Source organism: Megascapheus bottae, unplaced genomic scaffold (genome assembly GCF_031878675.1).
Source record: "Megascapheus bottae isolate mThoBot1 unplaced genomic scaffold, mThoBot2.hap1 HAP1_SCAFFOLD_132, whole genome shotgun sequence".
Classification (NCBI taxonomy): domain Eukaryota; kingdom Metazoa; phylum Chordata; class Mammalia; order Rodentia; family Geomyidae; genus Megascapheus; species Megascapheus bottae.
In genome coordinates this window covers 56,994-70,763 of record NW_028327855.1, presented here as the reverse complement: position 1 = coordinate 70,763, position 13,770 = coordinate 56,994, and the positions used below count along the sequence as shown (strand labels likewise).

General features: G+C 37.5%; 1 protein-coding gene across 1 annotated transcript in view; it reads right to left on the bottom strand.

Moving 5' to 3' along the window:
• Positions 1 to 8,185, bottom strand: part of LOC150039013 (uncharacterized) — a 100,481-nt gene extending 92,296 nt beyond the window's left edge. Inside the window, exons 1-2 of the mRNA XM_090328061.1 lie at positions 8,094 to 8,185; positions 6,302 to 6,372 (exon numbers count right to left, since the gene is read on the bottom strand). The gene's annotated coding sequence lies outside the window, so the exon portion shown is untranslated. The remainder of the gene's footprint in view (positions 1 to 6,301; positions 6,373 to 8,093) is intronic.
• Positions 8,186 to 13,770: the final 5,585 nt, after the last annotated feature.

Below are 13,770 nucleotides of genomic sequence, written 5' to 3'. Positions count from 1 at the left end.
TCCAAATGCACAGAAAAAATGTTGGAAGTGGTGCTGAGTGCTAGCCTTGAGAAAGTTCAGTGACAATGTCCAGGCCGAATTCAAGCTACAGGACTGGAAAAAAAAGTTTTCGCAATATACTGAGATGTCTGTTCTACTTTGTTTACATCATTAAAATTGAGGTTCAGGAAATATTCCTGGAGCAGGGAGTTTGGCCTAGTGGTAGAGTGCTTGCCTAGCATGCATGAACACCTGGGTTTGATTCCTCAGTGCCATATACATAGAAAAGCCAGAAGTGGTACTGTCGCTTGAGAGGTAGAGGGTAGCCTTGAGGAAAAAGCCCAAGGACAGTGTCCAGGCTCTGAATTCAAGCCCCAGGACTGGCAATAAAAATATTCCTTTAATTACTTCATGTATCAATGGTAAATAACTCATCAAAAAATCTCAAGCACCACAAAACAAAACTCTGAAGAAAGTGAGAGGGAAGTCAGTCACAGCAAAAGTTCTTTTCTGTATGTATTTAAATGGAGCTAAAATGTTTCCACACAACTAGATACATACCTCCAATGACAAAATTCTCTTTCCTGTTCTTCTTCACACTGTAACTGTGATAATACTTTGCTTTCTGCTCGCTCCTTTTCCTGGCATTTCAATACATTTTCCAAACATATTCTTATATGTGTTTTACGCTGTCTTTTTTTAAGTTGTGAAGATATTTTATATGAGTGAATTGCATCCTGGGTCTGAAATAGCTGACCTGAAAGAAAACAGAAAAAATTCTTTGGGCACATAAAGGACCAGATGTACCCATAATCTCTCATTCTCACTCTGGACACTCTACCCCATATGAAACCACTGTACAAAGCTCTGCAGGTTACATCCCTGTTCTGGGTTAGCTTAGAGCCTAGGGCAGTGGAAAGGCAGAAAAATGACCACTGTCGATTAACTAGATGCATTTTCTCCTTGTTCTAGGAATTTATTAGGCACAGGAGTACTTTCCAGAAGAAAATAGCTACCCTGATAATTAAACACTAAAAAGGAGACAGGAAGAGAGACTATGAGCTGATATTTATCCAATCTACAATAGTTATTGATGCTTCATGGCAGTCTGTTTTTACCTAAGATGGAGTAAACTGTGTTGAGCTATGCTTCTGCCTGAAGCCAATCCAAAAATATTCAAGCAAACCACACTAAAGCACTTTGAAGACAACATATTTGAGAGAATGGAGTCAGTGAATGCACTGCTAAACTATTGCAGAGGGGTGTCCTTGAGAGACAGTGAAGAAAATATTCCCAGTGCCCAGGCCCTTCTGTGAGAGGGGTACAGACCGAGGCACAGAAAGAAGAGAGCTAGGTGGTGCATCCTCCAGGTTCCCAAGATCCAAGGGTGAGGAAAACAGGCTGATGGAAGCGAGGAGGATGAGTGTCACGTGACAGCGCACTGGAGAGTTCAGAGAGGAACAAGGGGAATTCAGGAGAGCTACACAGGACCCCCTTGCATATGTAGCAGAGCAGTGGATCACGTGTGTTCAGAAAGGGGCCTGACATTGAGGAATAAAACACATGAAGACATGACAGGAAACTACCTATTGTTCACACACTGCCAGGAACTGATGTCTTTATAGAACAGAGGACATCAGAAAGGCCTTGCTTCAACAGGGCAGAATTAACCCTCAATAAATCTTGTCCTGAAATATCTTAACAATTTATGAAACCAAGACAGAAAGAACCAACTTTATCTGAAAGTGACTTGCTTCCAAAAATAGGGCTCAAGAAATCAAGTTGTACATTACAGAAATCATACAGAAGGTTGATGAGCATAACTAATCACGTATTAACCACCGTGATTACTCTGTAGTTTTCTCAGTAGTCCCAACTGATACATTTTATTCTGCACTTGGGAGAACTTAATAAAAGAAAGAAATCATACGCTGATAGATCTGGATGCTGTAGCTCAACCCTATAATCCTAGATACTCAGGAGGCTCACAGGATCAGGGTGGGCAAGTAAATAAATACAGGAGGCCCTTATCTTCAGTTAGTTAGCAAACCCCCAGAGGGTTGAGCCTAGACTCGAGTGGTACAGAACCAACCAAAAGCAAAATGCCAAGCATTTGAGCCTCAGACTTCCAGACTTTCTGCACATGTGCATACACACGTGTACACACACACACACACACACACACACACACACACACACACAGTGATCATATTAAGAGCTTAAAAAATAAAGCCAAAAATGTATCCTCTCGAAAATGAAAGCTGTTAGAGTAACGGTGATCTGAACTCTTTAGGATGAGCTGTGGAAAGACAATTCACCAGAGATGATACACAAATAGAATTGGCCCTGGCAGGATAGCAACCATCAGCATGCGTCTGTGATGCAGTGAAAGGACTTGGATATGCAGCAGGGCAGGGACCAGCTAAAATGCTAAAACTCACAACCAATGTCACATTTCAGTGTACTTGTAAAAACAGAGAAAAGGAAACCAGTAATGTTGATGTTAATAGCTAATGGCAATGAGAATTTACATAACTTTTGGAAATTTCCTTACTTTTATCTTTCCTTTCTGCCACTCACCTCCTCCCCACTTGTTTTGACACAGGGCCTCCCTATGTAGTTCCAGCTGGTCTGAAACTTTAAATCCAGTCTTAGCCAGAGATGCACTGGGATTACAAATACATGTTGCCGGGGCCAGGAGTTTGGCCTAGTGGTAGAGTGTTTGCCTTGCATGCATGAAGACCCAGGTTCAATTCCTCGGTACCACATACATAGAAAAAAGCTGGAAGTGGTGCTGAGGCTCAAGTGGTAGAGCTCTAGCCTTGAGAAAGTCCAAGGACAGTGCTCAGGCCCTGAGCTCAAGCCCAGGACTGGCCAAACAACAAAACAAAACAAATACATGTCACCCTGCCTGGCTTTTGGAAAGCTCCCAATAAAGTCACATAAAGGAACATGAAGAGATTTTGTGAGTGATGTTTATTCGCTCCTTTAGTGGCCATGAATAAACATATATGGAATACAATAGTGAAAAAATAAACTGTAAATTTCATATCATGTGTAGTTCATCAGGCATCAGTAACACCTAAAAAATCAAAAGAACACTAAATGCTCTACTGCAAGAATACCCCTGTATGGACATGGGAAGGTACATGAGAAATCTGTAGCAATGAGAAACAGTAGCTGGCTTTTGAACCAAGGCTTGAAAAGATCTGGTAGGCACTAAATATGGGATTAGCATTTACACAGCTGACTAGGGTCTCCTAAGTTGGGGTGAAAGTGAAAGGTACCTAAAGTTCCTGTAGTATTGTAGGTGTGACCCTCCGTGAGAATGGGAGAGCATAGAGGAGAAGAACAGTAAAAAGACAGAGGAGGGATTTTCCACTGAGAGCGATGCAGTGGGAATCATCTCTCTATGGCAAAGTGTGTAGCCCTCATTCTACTTTAACCTGAGGCATATTTGTGACACTAATGCAATAATAACACATTGGTATTGTATAACAGTGATAAGCAGTGCTAGTGTAAGTAATCTAAAAGACCTTAGAAGCCAGGTGCCGGTGACTCACAACAACTGTATTCTAAGCTATCTGAGTTCTGAGGATTTGGGTTAAAGGCCAGTCAAGGCAGGAAGTTCCATAATGGTCTCATCTCAGAAAAAGAGTAATGGGGCTGGGGCTCAAGTAGTAGCGTCCTAGCCTTGAGCAAAAGAAGCTCAGAGACAGTACCCAAGCTGGGGTTCAAGTCCCAGGACTGGTTAAAAAAGGACCTTACAGGTATTCAGTGGCCCTACCTTCACCTTCCATTCTGTGTTGTTTACTTTGCATGGAGAAATGCTCATAATGAGGCAATGCAGACTCTTCTGGGACTGATTCAGACGACTTAGAGAAGACATTAGTGCCACCTGTTCCATTGATTTGGTCTGTGGTCTATAAAGTAAGTAACAGTATTTCAAAATGTGTATGTGTTTCTGAAAATACTTCTAATGCCATATATCGAATATACAAATATGGTAATTATTCATCTTTTTATATTTGCACTAAAGATCCTTCTGAAATGAACTCATTTCATGTAAGGTTAGAGGAAAAATCAAGAATCAAATATATAAGATAAAGATAAAAAGATACTATTTTAAGTATGAATACTAGCTATGATTTAATTACTTTTTCAATATTAAGGGTAAATGCTACCATTCATTAAAAAGGACCCTGTTATTTGCAGTGGCTATTTCTTTCTAATTTGCATGTGAAACAACTGTTGTTGCTGCTGTGGTTGTCGTCAGGTCATTGATCATGTCATTCAAGCGTGTGACTATAGAAAAACCCAGCAGATGCACAGAACTATGGCTGGTGGGAGTATTTCAGCAAGCAACTAACTCAAGAACATAGACAGCAATCGTGCATATCCCATGAGCTTTGGAGGATAGGGTATCAAATACATAATTTTAAAAGTACTACTATTTTCACTGGGATAGAATTAAATATAAAAACACTTTCCAGGAGAAGAATAGCTTACATCTCAAAAGATGATATTTGTATAACAGAGATCCTAATACTGAATTAAGCAAAAGAAAAGGTAATGTCGGCTGGGCTCTAATGGCTCACAACTGTAATCCTAACTACTCAGGAGGCTGAGGTAAAAGAATCGCAGTTTGAAATAGCTTAAGCAGCAAAGTCTGTGAGACTCTTTCTCCAATGAACCACTAAAAATCCAGAAATAGAGCCTGGCTCAAGTGGGAGACTCTAGTCTGGAGCAAAAAAAAAATACCCTCAGGGCAGGGGCCCTGAGATCACAACTCAGAATTAACATCAAAAGAAAAAAGAAGAGTATTGTCCTAGATACACAAAGACAGAAGTACAGAACCTATATATTAAGGAAAAGCTTTCAGTGAGAAGAAAGCAGTAAATCACAGAGAGCTCAATGGAAATTTTGTTCTTTACATTACATTTAAATACTGAAAGTTTTATCACAATATACAACTTTTCCCTAGGAGGAAAAGTTATAATAAGTTTTAAGAATGAAAGCAATAGGACAGTTTTTGTTTCTTTGGATTTCAGATTCAGCTGGTTCCAACCTTTACACTGAGGGCCCCTCTTACTCTTGTTCAGCTTTCTAGACCACTCGGGGACTCTACCCCATGAGGTACACTGCCTGCCTCCTTTTTGGCTACTTATTGTTGACCAGGAGTCTCCCAGACTGTTGTGGGGGTTGGCTTTGAACCTGGACCTTCCAATTCCCAGCCTCTGTATCTGGTAAGAAGCTATTTCTTAAATGTGAAAAATGTGTCTTGTCTTTCTGCCATCATTCCTTTCTTATTCATTGTAACAATGTAGATGCCAGGATAATGAGTATCTCACTATCAACTGCTCAATCTATGACTGTAAGGATAAAATGATGAACCTAGGCATTCTCTGCTCTGTCTCCCTGGATAATGTATCCTAGATATTCATTTGTCTGATACAATGTCATATTAGGGAACCCATTGTCTGAATAGAATTTTCTTCCTAATGGCTTCCATTTCCGCAAGCAAGAAAATGAAATCCTTTTTAACATCTTCACTGGAAGGGATTCTAGAGATGAAAATTCTTTGCTGACAGATTCCTTCTCTCTCATGTAAATATTCATCCTGTTTGTTTCCTGTCTATCTCTCCAAAGGTAATTATTCAGAAAAGGAAATGGATTCAGTGTCTAACACATAACAATTTTTAATGTGCTATAAAAAAAACCAAGCCCTAAGTTCCTGTAGGATGCATTGGCTAATGGTTTTCTTCAACTTGGTAATCTCTACGTCATTCATATGTGTATAACCACGGCAGATTACCCAATATCACCATATGCTAAGTTATCATTAAATCCATCTATAAATTTTTAGTTATATTTTCTGATTCCATTCATTAAAATAAAAAATTCTGGGCCGGGAGTTTGTCCTAGTGGTAGAGTGCTTGCCTAGCATGCACAAAGACCGGGGTTCGATTCCTCGGTACCACATACATAGAAAAAAGGCCAGAAGTGGTGCTGAGGATAAAGTGGTAGAGCTCTAGCCTTGAGAAAGTCCAAGGACAGTGCTCAGGCCCTGAGCTCAAGCCCAGGACTGGCAAAAAAAAATTTGTTTCTGTTGTAATATTATAAACCCTTCCTTGTTAGTCATCTCCTTCAGATGCAATAATGTCTCAATATTCATACTTAGTAAAATAATTATAGAGCACTTGTTATTTTGAACTATTGATTGTTTAGAGTAGTCTGTGAGGTAAATAAATTCCTTTGGTTATAATATTGAATAAATAAAATACACTTGTAGGAGAAGATAGAATGTAAATGATGAACATACCAAAGGCTGTTTATGTTCCCTGCCCTCACAACTCTCTTGCTCTTCTGCTGCAATAGACTGAGAGTCATGGCCTGCTGAGAAAACCATATTTTTCACCAGTCATCTACTGAAGTCAGATAAATGATAGTAAAAGAAAGAAGTCTATTCTTAAATTAGACATAACAAAAGTTTATCCTCAAGTGTTCAAAGTAACCCTGAGCAAAATACTTTTATTTCTCCCTTCAGGAATTACTTTAATGACCCAGATTTTCATCAATTGAATATATACTGAATATCATCTGAGAGGAAGACATGCAAACATTTCTGTGATTAATTTATTTGATACAAGTGAACCAACACATAAAGGCTAAAAATAAAATGTAAAAAAAAATAATAAAAAAGAGCAAATTCAAAGTGCATATTCTTTTATTTTTATTTTTATTTTTATTTTATTGTCAGGGTAATGTATAGGGGATTATAGTTACACTTGTCAGGTGATGGGTACATTACTTCTTGCACATTGATAACCCTTCTCATGTTTGTCCCATTTCTCACCACGCACCCCTCCCAAATATACAAATAAATGTATATATAAAATACTAGGTAGCAAAGCCAGATACAGTAACTACATGAGATTAACCAGAAGGGGAAAAAAGAAAAAAGAAATAACTGTACATTAAGAACCACAATCACCCTATTCTTATCTGCCTCATTTAAGTAACCTATCAGCAGCTCATTCCAATTGTTTTCACCTCAACAGCAAGTGTTTTCAAGAACTATTTCTTCTCTTATTTGGCAATCAGTTTTCCTCTTTTGTGACTTAATCTACTATTTGCAACATTCATTAAAGATGCCTTTTTTCCCTACTTGCCCAGATCGGGCATTCTTTGAAGTGAAGTTTACTTCTTTATCAAATTTGCACTGCATCTAAAACTTTCAGAATGAACAATATTTCCTTAGATGGTTTTCACTTCTCTAATGGCAAGGTGGTTCCTACTGTGTCACTTTCTCTGACAAGACCAGGGAGGAAAGGCCTTGTGACCATGCACCTTTAGGATTGTGTTTCAGATCAGACTCTCCATTAATAATAGCTCTCGCAACTTTAAGCATCATTTCTGAGAGAGTGATTTATTATATTTCTTAAAAAAGATGCTGTTCTAGAAAGTGAATTGATATTTTCTCATAATTGTCCACTGTGACTTTCCTTTTCCAACAAAGTTCTTCATCTGCTCATTGCCATTTCTATATCCATACCTTATTTTCCTAAATCTAGTCTCTTGTCTTAGTGAGCTTATCACTTCTTCTCCCCTGTAAGTGATCCCATGACATTCCTATTGTATCAGAACACATTAAATTGAACCTCATTATGGAATCCAATTCTGTGGCATACTCTAATGAACCTATTCAAAGAACTTGATGATAAAAAATTGGACAATTTACAAAGTGACTTTTGGCCTATAAGGAAAAAGGGGGACCAGGAGTTTGACCTAGTGGTAGAGTGCTTGCCTAGCATGCACAAAGACCCAGGTTTGATTCCTTGTTGCCACATACATAGGAAAATCCAGAAGTGGTGCTGTGGCTCAAATAGTAGAGCTCTAGCCTTGACAAAGCCCAATGACAGCGCTCAGGCCCTGAGCTCAAGTCCCAGTACGGGCAAAAAAAAATGAAGTATGCCATTGTAATTGTTCCTTGGATCCACCTTTTAAATTTACCTTTGTTAGCTATCATTTTTATTGATTATGAAACATGGCAGCCAATATGTTACAAAGAAAATTTGTCAAATAAATTTTTAGAATTAAATTGGACTTCTTACCTAGAACTTGTGCCTTTACTGGACTTCGTGTTATTAGATCTGCAGCCTCAGAGGATTGAGCAGCACCCTTCTTTAAAAGAACAAAGCAAGGAGTCTGCAGAATAATGGGATGAACAATAAGCTGTGGGAAGATGTAGGAATCACATTCTGACGAGATGCTTGAACTTCCTCTTTTAGAAGGAGTGGAACAGGAAAATGTGAGAAGTATATATGTGAAACAAAAGCACATGAATACAGGGGCTCATATATGCCCTCTATATCCAGTATATCTTTTTAGGATGTGGAGGGCACTGACCAGTAATCCAAACATGTCCAGACATATTTTCCTGTGTACAGAATCATACTTAGGATGCTTATTTCATTGATAAAAAAGTGAGTCATTGAGAAAAAAAGCAAAGAAAGAGTCCAGATAATAGATAGATGATAGATAGATAGATAGATAGATAGATAGATAGATAGATAGATAGATAGATAATGTGTATAAATCATATGTATTTGTATATAGGAAGGAATCAGCTGAACATATTAAAATTCAAAGGCATCAGGAAACCATACGGTTAAAGAAGGATATGAGTTAGTGCCTAATTGTTTGGATGGTGACAATTTGTATGACTTTAGATTTTTTTTCCTTTATATTCATTTCTATTCATCTCTTCTAAGATTTTAATAAAATGCTTGTGTAATAATTAAAAGGAAAAATAAGTACTTCGCATTTCTAACCCAGAGTCTACAACACTAGCCTTAGGTACCTTTGGCCTATCTCAGTCTTTTAACTTAAGACATTGCAATGACTATAGGTAAAGAATGAAAGTATCTAATTCATAATAAATAAACATATATTTTCTCATGATTTTTCCTTTGGATGCAATTAGTATTATTGCCGAGAATTAGTTTCTTCACTAATAGAACTTTTCTAGATGTTTAAATCAGCTTAGTTAACTAAAGTCCAAAAAGCAGATAACTTGAAATACAAGATTGTCTTTTTTTTTCACAGTACTGGGGCTTGAATGTAGAGTCTAAATGTTATGCATTCCCTTTTTCCAGTCTAGGCTAACATCCTACTACTTGACTATTAGCTCCACTTCTGACCCTTTGCTGCCACTACTGGCTTCAAACTGTGATCCTCAGATCTCAGCCTCTGGAGTAGCTAGGATCACAGGCATGAGTTTCTGGTGCCTGGCTCAAAATCTTTATGTTGCTGGGTACTGGCTGAGAGCTAGGATTGTGGTTCAAAGCCAGCCCAGCAAAAAAGTCCATGAGATTCTTATCTCCAATTAACTACCAGAAAACTAGGAGTGGTTCTGTGGCTCAAAGTGACAGAGCTGAAAAGCTGAGGAACCCATGACCCACAAAAAAGGAATATATGCATATGCATATGCCTTGCCACTGAGTAAAAGATCAATATTAAAAAAAATAAAACTGGACTTGCTGGGCACAGAGGCTCACACCTATAATCCTAGCTATTTAGGATGTAACCCTTCTATGAATTGTAATAAAAATATGAAAAAAGAAAGAAAAAGACAACAATCATTCATTATATGGCTTTTGTTTCACTATCCTGGAGGTCCTTTCAATTAGCTTCACATTATATGGCCTTATGTATCAAGATTTTGCTCTATTGCTAGTAGAGCCCAAGGTTTCTACTGATTATGACGAATAAGGGAAACCATTGAGCCTAAGTTCCTTTGAGTCTAGCTTACTTCACTTAATATGATTTTTTCTAAGTCTTTCCATCTGCATTTCTGAAACTCTAACACCATACAGTCATTTGCTTCCTTCTGAAACATATCCCTTGAAGGAAGATGTATATCTTCCTTGCGCTGATATACACTTTCATAAAATTTAAGTAATGACAACTTATTTTTCACAGAATTTCCTAACAATCAATGCCAAATGTCAAATGTAAGGCTGGATTTATTGGTCTAAAAGCATTCTGCTCTAGAAAACTAAAAATGGACAAAAGTAAAAAGAAATTACTCCCGTGATGCCAAAATGCCGTATTGATATATTGACCAGTTTTCTGAAAAACAGGGTATTTGACAACACAACAGTATTTATTTTATTTTTCACTTACATTTAAAGTAAGTAAACCTAGTGTCTACTCTCAAAACAGTCAAATAATTATCATCCTAAAAGAACCCAGAACTTTATTGCAAATATCTTTTCTGAAATTCTCTAATTATTATACATTTGGAAGTGAGTACATAGCATTTTCAAGGCAATTATACACACCAAATGGTATATAAAAATTAAGATTAAATAAACCTAACCCTACCTGTTGTTACTGTATGCATTTATTTGAAATAGGGAAGAAAGGGGGAAAAACAAGATGACTTGAAGGGGGTTGGGGAGCAAAAGAGGGAGAAAAGCATGAGAAGAGGTATCAAAATTCAAAAAGTAATATACCCACTACCTGCCGGGCCTAACTGTAACCCCTCAATACATTACCCCACCCCAACCATTTTTTTTAAGTCTACCCCTAAGGCAAAGTAAAGCCCCACCAAAGTTCTAAATCCAATCACCAAACACTTAGTTCTTAATCCAAGTATCTTATATACATTACACACATTCTTTAAAGAAAACTTCCACCTAAAATAAAGCCCAGATACAGAAAAGCACACATAAGAGGTATTCGGCTTAATGCATTACAAAAAGGCCAACTCCACTGCACCACAGCTAGGTTAAAAAACAAACGGTGGAAAAACAAAAACACCCTGCCACTTCAGAAACAAGATAGCAATCACAGCCTTCTCCTTCCTAACCTATCTTTTCATGAAATAAGTTTCCTGCAGATTTGTTTTCTTAGTGTAGTCTTGCCACCCAAGTTTGCATTCCAAGACAGCAAATATTTAACTTATAAAGGCATAATTTCATTGAAATTGTATCTCTTAACAGACAGATGTATATTCCTAGACAGCAAATCTTTTTTTTTTTTTACTTTTTTTCTGGTTTTAGTATTTTTTTTTCATTTTTATTGTAATTAATAGAAGGGTTACATTATATTCACCAGATAGAAGGTGCATTACTTCACAAACATTGATACCCTTTGTCATGACATGGCCCCATTTCCCTCCCCCTCCCCCACTCATCTTGGTTTCTCCCCTTCCCTATCCAATTTTGTTTTTTTTATTAGTTTTCCCTTTTCTATGACATTAATCACTGCTGCTATATTTCTTACTGTTTTGAACTCCAACGATGAGGTGCCTTCTTCACTATGTCAAGTACTAACAGTATAATACTTACCATGGGATTCCTGTCTTTTTCTATTTTAAAACCTGAGGAAGCAACGGTCTGGCAAGATTAAATAACCTAATAAAAACACGTAGCCATTATGTAGGTTCAAATCCAATTCTGCTATTAAACCCTAAGTTCATCTTACTATGATTGGTGCTTTTTACCACTCCTACTTTTTGTAATGGAACCCTAATTTTCTCCCAAACAGATGTGATCTAGAATCTTGTTTCTTCTGAGAGTAAGGACCTTGATTCTTGCGACAGTTAAACGTACATTCATCCTATGGTTGACTCAGTTTCCTACTCGATCTGTTGCTTCTTCAAGGGCCTCTAAGAATTGAGTATCTTCCTGCACAAAATATGTCCATGATTACTTGGATTACCCTTATCCCCTCAGTAATACAAAGATATTTGGTATTGTAGGAAGAAAAAAACTTCTTTCCTGCGGTGTTACAGATGAGTTAAGATGTCATGTCCTCTTTTCAGGTTCCTCAAATTCAACTGCTTAGACAGCAAATCTTAACAATACTTTTCAAAATGTTTTACTAGGCTTCTTTCTTAATTGGACTAATAAGGGATGTCCACGGAACTGATTGACTAGATTAAGACCTAAATATATTTGTGTGGGTTTTTTTTTTTTTTGCTAGGGCTTGAATTCAGGCCAAGGTCTCACTTGGCTTTTTCACTCAAGAGTAGTGTGCTACCTTTTGAACCATGCCTCCACTTCTTGCTTTTACTGGTTAACTGGAGATAAGAGTCTGCTCAGAATTTCCTGCCTTGACTGGCTTTGAACTCTGATCCTCAGGTCTCATCCTTCTGACTAGCTAGGACCAAAGGCTTACACCACCAGTGCCCAACGTAAGAGCTAATTATATTTTTAAGGAAAAAAATTACTCATATAAAAAGTATGTATAACTTAAGATCCACGAAAATGAACCATGAATAAACAAATTGGATTGGTAATAAGTATCTTATTCAGTCACTGCTTTTCTTTTAGTATATTTATTCTTTTACTACTACACATAATAAGATACAAATTCATTTATATAAACACTGATTTTTTTTTCAGTTTCAGGATTCCTGAACTAGACATTTTCCCCCAACAATGTATTAATATTATATATACTCTAACCATAAGACAAATTCCACCTATCCCAGGAAGAAAGATAAAAGCTGTAATTCCACTTTCAGTCAAACAGAAAGGAGTCAATTTTGTGGATTATGAAGGCAGCAAAACTAACTGGAAAATTAAAGTTATTATAACATTACAGTAGTTATAACTAAGTACATATTTTAGGAGCTCTTTCATCTTTTATCCTTGAAACATGTATATGAACAGTCTTGTGTTTAAGATTGCGACCAAAAGCAATTGGTTGGGGTTTTATTTTTTTTCTAAATTTAAGACCCTCTGTGTCCTCAACAAGCATATCAATTTTTCACTGAGGTTCAGGTAGTGTCTAAAAATTCTGCTAAAATTAAATGTTGATATGGCAGGGTTCACACATAATTTTTTTTAAAAAAATTGGCCTTGGTGAAATGTAACTTTGTCTCAAAGTATAATGTACGAATATATGTGAAGAACAGAAGACCCCTGGCTTCTAATTCAAGACATTCCTTTATTACCTATTCCAATCAAAATGTTTCCTGTCTGCTGTGTGCCAAGGCACTGTGTTGGTTGATATCCTAGATTTAATACATATTTTCTCGCAAATGCAGTCACATGCACACATTTAGCAGTATTTTCCTAAGTGTGTAATTTAACTCTTAGGAAGTGAATGGTATAAACACTCTGAGCACAACCATGCACGTATATACGACCACCACATACATTCTTGAAATTACCTATGACAACCTCCCCCCATCAGCAGACAAACTAAACGACATGAATGTGCTAGCTTCAGTGCTACTAGAAGACTTTTCACTGAGCAACTTACAAGGTGACCAGCCTGCACGTCATTCCATGACTAGTTCCATGAATTTTGCAGAAAATAACCCAGGCTGAACTGCGCCGCGTCCCACTCCACTCACAAAACAAAAACTAAAGCAATCCCTCCAAACCAGACACGATTTTCCAGGAGCTCCTTAAAACAACTCTGCCCAATAAAGCAAAAGCTGGAAGCCATTACCAAGAAGAAAACACACACACACACACACACACACACACACACACACACACACACTTTTAAAACAAAATTTCCTTGAGCCCATGTGGACCAAAACCAAATGCAAGGGGAGGCAGCGGAGCGGCCAGGTGCCCCAGGAGTGGCCGATTCTGTTTTCTTATTTCTTTCTGTACACTTGTTTTGATGTCTATCTTGGGTAGGAACATAGAACTCAGGACAAAAGTGTGAAAATGTTCATCACTGATGTTCAATAGACATTGTACTGAAAGAAATCTAGACAAGTCACATGTAGAAGCAGAAGAAGGAAACTGATAGTTTGCG